Source organism: Suricata suricatta, chromosome 8 (assembly GCF_006229205.1).
Source record: "Suricata suricatta isolate VVHF042 chromosome 8, meerkat_22Aug2017_6uvM2_HiC, whole genome shotgun sequence".
NCBI lineage: Eukaryota > Metazoa > Chordata > Mammalia > Carnivora > Herpestidae > Suricata > Suricata suricatta.
The window spans coordinates 3,667,562-3,676,002 of record NC_043707.1 but is presented as its reverse complement, the minus strand read 5'-3'; the positions used below and the strand labels follow the sequence as shown (position 1 = coordinate 3,676,002).

The 8,441-nt window shown below is 49.2% G+C and overlaps 1 long non-coding RNA gene across 1 annotated transcript in view; it reads right to left on the bottom strand.

The window, feature by feature from the left end:
- Nucleotides 1-3,925: 3,925 nt before the first annotated feature.
- LOC115298482 overlaps nucleotides 3,926-8,441 on the bottom strand; it is a 6,950-nt gene continuing 2,434 nt past the window's right edge. The window contains exons 2-3 of the long non-coding RNA XR_003911765.1: nucleotides 5,269-5,475; nucleotides 3,926-4,170 (exon numbers count right to left, since the gene is read on the bottom strand). This is a non-coding gene — a long non-coding RNA (uncharacterized LOC115298482). The remainder of the gene's footprint in view (nucleotides 4,171-5,268; nucleotides 5,476-8,441) is intronic.

Sequence of the window (8,441 nt, the reverse complement as noted above, 5' to 3'; positions counted from 1 at the left end):
AGACCCAAGGCCATCAGGAGTCCTGAAGACCCGGGAGCTTGTGCCTTGGACAACCGGCACCTTCGGCCCCAGAACCAGAGGCACATTCCAAATTAGGCTCTGCTGTCACTGCCAACCCTCCTTCCTGGCACAGGGTCAGGCCCTGCATCATAAACACTTACAAATTCCCCATCTTCAACTCTCGTCCCCAAACTCTGTGCTCCTCCTCCTGCCTGCCTCTGCCCTGCCCTGGCAGACCAGCATGGGGAGAAGACTTCTGTGGGCTCACAGAGGGGGAGGAAATCCATTCTTCCTCTGCCTTTTGGTTCTTTTAGAGCCCTCAGCAGGTGGGATGATGCCCACCCAAAATTGGGGAGGCCGATCCTCTTTACTCAGTCTACTGAATCAATGCCAATCTCTTCCAGAGACATTCTCACAGATGCACCCAGATGTAATGTTTTGCCAGCAATCTGGCCATCCCTCTGCCCAGTCAGGTTGACACTTAAAAATTTTTTTTAATGTTTATTTTTGAGAGAGACAGAATGTGAGCAGGGGAGCGGCAAAGAGAGAGGGAGATACAGAATTGGAAGCAGGGTCCAGGCTCTAAGCTGTCAGCACAGAGCCCAACGTGGGGCTCTAACTCACCAACTGTGAAATCATGACCTGAGCCGAAGTTGGATGCTTAACCGACTGAGCCCCCCAGGCGCCCCTCAGTTAAGTTGACACTTGAAACTAACCATCACATGAGCTAAAAGTTGCCTCCTGCATGATGCCCTCCTTGATTTCCCAAGTCTGATGTACTCACTGCCCAGTATACTCTGTATGTATCACATGATTTCTTTTCAGATCAGTCTCCCTATGGGGCTGGGAGTTGTGAGGACGGAGACCTATCGGCTTCATCCTGCACATGATAGGCACCCAAGACCCAGCTGTTGAATGAATCTTAGGAGCACCTGGGTGGCTCAGTTGGTTGAGTGTCCAACTTCGGCTCAGGTCATGATCTCACAGTTCATGGGTTCAAGCCCCGTGTCAGGCTCTATGCTGACAGCTCAGAGCCTGGAGCCTACTTCAGATTCTGTATCTCCCTCTCTCTCTGAACCTCCCCTGCTCACATTGTCTCTCTCTGTCTCTCAAAAATAAATAAAAAACATAAATTTAACATTTTTTTGTGCTGAGTACTCAGCACAAAGTCCAATACAGAGCTCAGACTCACGAACTGTGAGATCATGACCTGAGCCAAAGGCGGACGTTTAACACACTGAGCCCCCCCCGTGCCCCTTAAAATTTTTTCAAAATGTATTTACTTGAGAGAAGAGCATGCACACGCAAACGGGGAGGGGCAGAGACAGGGGAGAGAATCCCAAGCAGGCTCCGTGCCATTAGCATGGAACCTGTCACGGGGCTCGATCCCATGACCCATGAGATCACGACCTGATCAAGAGTTGGATGCTTAACCGACTGAGCCATGCAGGCACCTGTTTTGCCTCTTTTAATCAAAACAGTACCTATTGCAGGAGGTGTTATGGTCCCTGTTTCACTAATCAGTTTTCCCTGCCCTCTCTCTCCTTCAGCCCAGCCCAATGAACCACCAGGCCCTGCTGTTTTCAGGAAATCTCAGTCCGCTCCATCCTTTGTGACTCCCACCGTCACTAGTATTACCTCATCTCTGAAACATTCCAGGAGCTTACAGCTGGTGGACAGCTCCTGTTCTCCTCGAGATCTGTACTCCACCAAGCTTCCTACCATATTGCGACACTATCCTGTGTAAACCCGCAAACTCTACTGATGTCACGTTGCTTTTAGGATAAAAGCCTCAATTCTCAGCAGAATTTCCAAGGTTCTCCTGCATGATCTTACCTCTCCAGCCTCATCTTCCTAGCTTCATCCCCTGCACCTGGACCATTCTAGTCTCCTTTCTGTTGTTTCGTGGGGTTTTTTTTTTACGCTTATTTATTTATTTTGAGAGAGAGAGAGGGAGAGAAAATCCCAAGTAGGCTCCACACTGTCAGTTTAGAGTCCGAAATGGGGCTCAAACTCACGAACCATGAGATCATGACCTGAGGCAAAAATCAAGAGTCAGCCATTTAACCGTCTGAGCCACCCAGGCATTCCTCTTTCTTGTCCTTTTTTTTTTTAATCTTTATTTTTGAGAGAGAGAGAGACAGAGTGTGAGTGGGGGAGGGGCAGAGAGACAGGGAAGCAGGCTCCAGGCTCCCAGCTGTCAGCACAGAGCCTGGCACAGGGCTTGCACTCATCAACTGCGAGATCATGACTTGAACCGAAGTCATACACTTAACCTACTGAGCTACCCAGGTGCCCCATCCTTTCTGTCCTTTAAAATTTGCACCCCAATCTCTCAGAAATAGCAACCTTCAAGCCTGAGGTTCCTTTCGTGTGGAGCTCTCTCCCCCAACTCCCTAGGTTAACTGCACCCTGCCTTAACACCTGCACTCAACTGTCACTTGAACCCATAGCCAGGATGTATACCCTTGTATACTTGTACACACTTGTACACTTGTATACCCTATGACAGGATGTACTAGAGATATGACTAACTTACTTGTGCAGTGATCTCATCACTTTATGCCTCGTTACCAAATCCCAACTTCAGCTGCCCGTCCCTCCAAAGGCCAACACTCAAGAGAGGAGTACTGATTGGAAAGGAATAGGAGCTCTATTCAGGAGGCCAGCTATCTGGGGGAAAAGGTGATTCTTGTCCAAAAGCCAGTTCCCTGGTTCCTGCCAGCCAAGAGGGTTTTAAAGGGACAGGGGGTCGTTCATCACTGAGAGGTTGCAGAGATCTATAACATTTCCTGATTCTGTGCAAATTTAATGCTGTCTATTTAGTGGTATCTATTTACAGCTTTCAGTGCTTGAGTGTTGTGCAAGAGGTCTAACTCCCATTCTGTGACATGCTAGGGCTTTCTTTTCTTCTTCTAGAAAGGAATGCAATATTTCTAGATACCCAAGGAGGGTTAGTAAATCAATCATATGAGCTTAAGAACACCTCTTGGGGCCTCTGGGGGGCTTGGTTGGTTGAGTGTTGTACTTTGCTTCTGTCATGATCTCAAAGTTGGTGGCTTTGAGCCCTCCATAGAGCTCTTTGCTGACAGCTCAGAGCCTGGAGCCTGCTTGTAATTCTGTGTCTCCCTCTCTCTCTGGCCCTCCCCCGCACCAGCTCTGTCTCTCTCCCAAAAATGAATAAACTTAAAAAAAAAAAAATACCTTTTAAAGTTAATGAAGATCAAAGCAGCCTCTCTTGGTACAATTTGAATTTCATGAAAATGAGTCCTGCTAACAACTGCGGTAACCCCTGCGCCTAGTTAGGTTTCAATATGCTTTGAAAACTATGCATGAATGGTTTTGAACTTGTTACAACCTTGACCGGCTAATGTCCCCATTCACAGTGTGTTAACTGAAGCTCAGAGCCCACCAAGAGCCGGCACGGCCTCAGCTGGAAGCGGCTGGAAGCGGCCGCCCTGAAGACGAAGCCCCACCCTCTGAGGCCCTGGCAGAGCCTCCTCCTTTGGGGACCCCCAAAGAATCACTGCACCCCCCTGCAACCCGGGTGGGCCCAGGAATCTGCCGGTCCAGCGCGGCGCTGGGCACTCTGGGAAGTGTAGTCCCGTCCTCCTTCCGGTTCCGGCGCCAGGGACTTCCGCCTCCGTCAGTCACGGAGCTCGCGCGATTCTTAGGGAAAGACTAGCGAGCCTGCGGATCCGCCTGGCGTCTGCGGGGCGCTACGCTGAGCGCCAACGTTGAGTCGCAAGCAGTGTGTGTGCTGAGGGCTTTCGCAGCCAGTAGTGCAGAGGCGGGACTCGAACCTGGACTGGCGCGCCTTCCTGGCCCCTCTCGGCGGCGGGGTCCGGGCGCGCCCCAGACTGGCAAACGCGGCGTAGCGTGTTAAGCCAAAGAGGACTGGGAGCCTGGGTTATTACGGGCTCAGTGCTCTAACCTGGTGCTTCGGAGCTGGGTTTCTGGAATCAAAGACGTAGGTTCCAGCCCCGTGGCGGTCACTTCCTGCCTGTGTGACCCTCCTTGGTTTCCGTACTTAAAACGCATTGACCTGCAAGGTCTCTTGTCTTCTAGGTAGACGGTGGGCGGGGGCGCTTGGAGTTTTATCTTAAACAACTTGTGCCTTTACAAATGAGAACCCCGAAGGGCACTTCCTGTTTCCGGAGAGCCGCCCTCCTGTCAGAAAGAGAGTCCGTTTACTCTGGAGGTGGTGGCAAAGGTTCCTCTACCAAACTACTTAGGTTCCTCTGAACTTCTCAACAAGGCCTTGACTTTGGAACTTCTATATTCATTTACGCACCGTCCAATTTTTTAGCAAGAATCCGGCTAAGTCACTGTAGCCAGAACACTAACCCTTGATAACCTATCATCTCAGCTTGCGTTCAGCAAGTATCCTACCAGGTTGGTTTTGCCAGAATCCCCCCTGATGTTTCCTCTTACCAATTTTCCATCCTCCGCCTCGGCTAGAAAGCCCCACTTTTCCTTGTTCTATCTGGAGTTGACCCCAGTACCTCTCCCTTACCGCACACCCCTTCAGGGGTCCCTGCACCTGTCGGTGGTCTGGATAAAGCCTTCCATACCGTTGTGCAACAAGTGGTTACACATGAATAACCTTTTCTTGAAGAATGGAGAAAGAAGTGCACTCCTCATCTGTGCCTTTCCCCCTCTGGGTGCCTGCCGCTGTCTCTCTTTCTCACACAGGCTGGCTCTCTGCATGGCTGGCTTCAGCCCTTAGAGGGGCTCAACAGATTTTTGAGGGGAGCCAGATATTTTACCTTTGTTTCTCTTCCTTTAGCTTTGGCCTCATGCCCCTTTGGAGAAAGCTGTTGAAGAGAATATTGAAGCTAAGGAGATGCTGGCTTCCATAATGAGGTGGAGCCCAGGTGAACGAATGGTCTTTTTGTATAAATATTCTGCACCTAAAGGAACTGCATCCCGCTCTCCCCTCTCCTGTCAGCACCTGCATCATTTTATAGGACGATGTATACATCTTTCTGTGCGCCTGACACAACCCGGAAGCGGGTTGGTGGGTTTTGTTTATCTCACACAGGATTTTTTTTTAACGTTTATTTATTTATTTTGAGAGAGGGAGGGAGAGAGTCCCAAGCAGGATCCACACTGTCAGAGCATCGCGGGGCTCCAATCCATGAACTGTGAGATCGTGACCTGAGCCCATATCAAGAATCGGGCGTTTAACCAGCTGAGCCACCCTGGAGCCACTCACACAGGACTTAAAGCCAGTTTGAGTCTATATTCAAAATGAGGAGTTCTTACCTAAACCTCCAGATACCAGACTTCTGAGGAAGCATCGGAGTGGCTGGCAGCATGGGGCCTGCATTTCCTAGTACTCTGGTGTCCCAGACACTGCCTTGTGCCAGCAGCTGGCTGTGCCAGCTCTGCTGTGTTTTTAGGGCAGCGAGAAGTTCTCCTCGCTCATGTCCCTGTTCTACATGTAGTTCACAAGACCAGGATGCACACGTGCTATAAGAAAAATGGGAGAAGGGGCGTCTGAGTGGCTTCATCTGTTAAGTGTCCAACTCTTAATTTCAGCTCAAGTCATGAACTCACAGTTTGTGGGTTTGCGCCCCACACTGGGCTCTGCACTTAACAGCATGGAGCCTGCTTGGGATTCTACCTCCCTCTCCCTGCCCCTCCCACTCCTCTCTCTTGCTCTCAAAATAGACAGACATTAAACAAGAGGGAGGGGCACCTGAGTGGTTCAGTCCGTTAAACAACTGACTTGGGCTCAGGTCACGATCTCCTGATTTGTGAGTTCAAGCCCCGCATCGGGCTCTGTGCTGACGGCCTGGAGCCTGATTCCGATTCTGTGCCTCCCTCTCTCTCTGCCCCTCCCCTGCTCACGATCTGTCTCTCTCTGTCTCAAAAGTAAAATAAACATTAAAAAATTTTTTTAAAAGAGAGGAGATCACTCTCTCTCCCACGTGAAGACACAATGAGAAGGTAGCAGTCTGCAAGTGAGAAGAGAGCTCTCGTCAGGATCTGAATCCACTGACACCTTGACCTTGGACTTCCAGCCTTCAGAACTGTAAGATGTCTGTGGTTTGCTGTTACGGCAGCCTGAGCAGATGAAGACGCTGTATTTCCCGAAAGGAATGTGTGACTCTTCACCCCATTCTGAGTGATGCACAGGCTGACCGCACGCAGGAGAGTCTGGCAGACGGCACCCCCAGGAGTAAGGACTTCCGAGCCCGCCTGGGGGTCCTTGAGCCCCCCTTCCTGCACTCTCCAGTCTTTCTCCTTTTTCCTGGAGGCAGTGCTCCCTCGGAGGAGCAGTCATGCTTTGCAAGGCTGTTCTTACCTATCTGGTTCTTGCTTGACCTGCTGGCGGTAGGGATAAGACAGATAAAGTTTCAGGTGCTGGGTGATTCAGGGTCTAAACGATGACTGTCTCCTGCCTCCCTGTTAATTGATGTGTCCTTCTCATCTGTCTCAAATTTAACAATGGAACCAACACAGCCAGACTCCACAGAGAGGTTTCCCAGCATTCATAGCAAGTGCTCTTGTCCCTCCTCCTTTCCGTTAGTGAAAATAGCAACAACACTAATGCTTACTGACTGCTTCTGTTTCTCCCTAGTGGGAAGTATTTTAAGGTACTGGATCATTTAATCCTAGCAAGTTTCCTCTGGGGCATAGATCATGTTTATCCCCATTTATGCCACCATCATCAGGTTTGTGAATCACGGTTGGGCAGCACAGCTCAGTGTCTGAAGAACAAATGTGTCCCATTAATTTATTCAGTCATCAAGCAAATATTTACTGAGCACCTCCTATGAACCAACCAGATTTTCCCACTCTGTTTAGAAAAACAGGGCTGGGGGTGGGGGAGGTATTCTGGCTCAATGTAGCCACTTTAAAGGATAGCCTTGGGACAGGACCAGAGTCTTCCAAGAAATCATCTGAATATTTATTCCAAGGCAGAGCTCCAATTACTGGGCTGGTGTTCAGGAGTACGTTAGGAGAGTGGTTGGGGCAGCAGGCTCTGGAGCAGACTTCCCTGAGTTTGGTTTGGCTTTTCAGTTTCCCAGCTGTGTGTGGCCTTGGCAGAGCTCTGCACCTCTCTGAGCCTTGGTTCACTAGTCTGAAACATGGGTCATAATGATACCTATACGAGAGTCATTGTGAGGATTTAAGTAGCATGGTAAAAAAAATTCCATGGACTTAGGAAGGGCTTAAAAAACATTAGGTTTTGGGGCGCCTGGGTAGCTCAGTTGGTTAAGCGTCCGACTTCGTCTTGGGTCATGATCTCGAAGTTTGTGAGTTCAAGCCCCGCATTGGGATCCTTGCTGACAGCTCAGAGCCTGGATCCTGCTTCAGATTCTGTCTCCCTGTCTCTCAAAGTCACATGGTCTGTCTCTGTCATGCCCCGCTCATGCTGTGTCTCTCTCTCTAAAACAATAAATAAACATTAAAAAAAATTTTAAAAACCCCAATAGGTTTTATTAGCTCATGGAAGCCTTATAAAAAGAGTAATAAGACACTCATTATGTATCAGTTTGGGGGCATGGTAGCTCCCTGATGACTCTCTTAGATAATTTAGTCAAATTACCTAAACTATTTGACTTGTATTTTGAATTTTTGTTTCTCAGTCATTTGAATACTGAGAAATTGCTACCATAGATGACAACTTTTGGAGGGCTTGATTGTAAACCCTCCTTTCCTTGCCACAATTGAACACTAAGAAAAAATGTGAGCTGAATCGCTGCCTCGTCTGTGATGACGGAACCATGGCATCAGTCTGAAGAGACTTCCCCTCTGCCTTCAGGATGTGTGTATGCTGCTCAGTTGTTTGCAGACTTCCCGTGAGTATGAGGCTGCCTTAAATTTTTTTTTAATGTTTTTTATTTATTTTTGAGAGAGAGAGAGACAGCGTGAGCAGGGGAGGGTCAGAGAGAGAGGGAGACACAGAATCCGAACACAGGCTCCAGGCTAGCCATGAGCACAGAGCCTGATGTGGGGCTCGAACCCACAAACCACAAGATCATGACCTGAGCCAAAGCCAGACGCTCAACTGACTGAGCCACCCAGACACCCCCGAGACTGCCTTTTAAACTCAAACGGTCTTGTTGACTTCCTAAACACTTGTAAGTATAAATATAGTGATAGGTGTGCATAATGAAAAATACTTTGCATTCAGACTACGAACACTGCTTGGCACCTTAGTAGCCCCGTGGGCTTCTTACAGGAACGCCAGGGCACCAGGCAGCCGAGGCCCACACACTGAGACTATGTATCTCATCTCACAGTAGTGTTAGACCTTTCCCTCCAGAATCAAGTCACGGAGAGTGAAATCCACCAACACAAACGGAGCCGGTGAATGGCCCCCTCCCTAGTGTTGACAAGTCCTCAGGAGAGAGCGCCTCCAAGCAGGAGCTCAGGGTGTTTAAGGGCTTTGGCAAGACAAAATAAGTCATCATTTAGTTAACCAA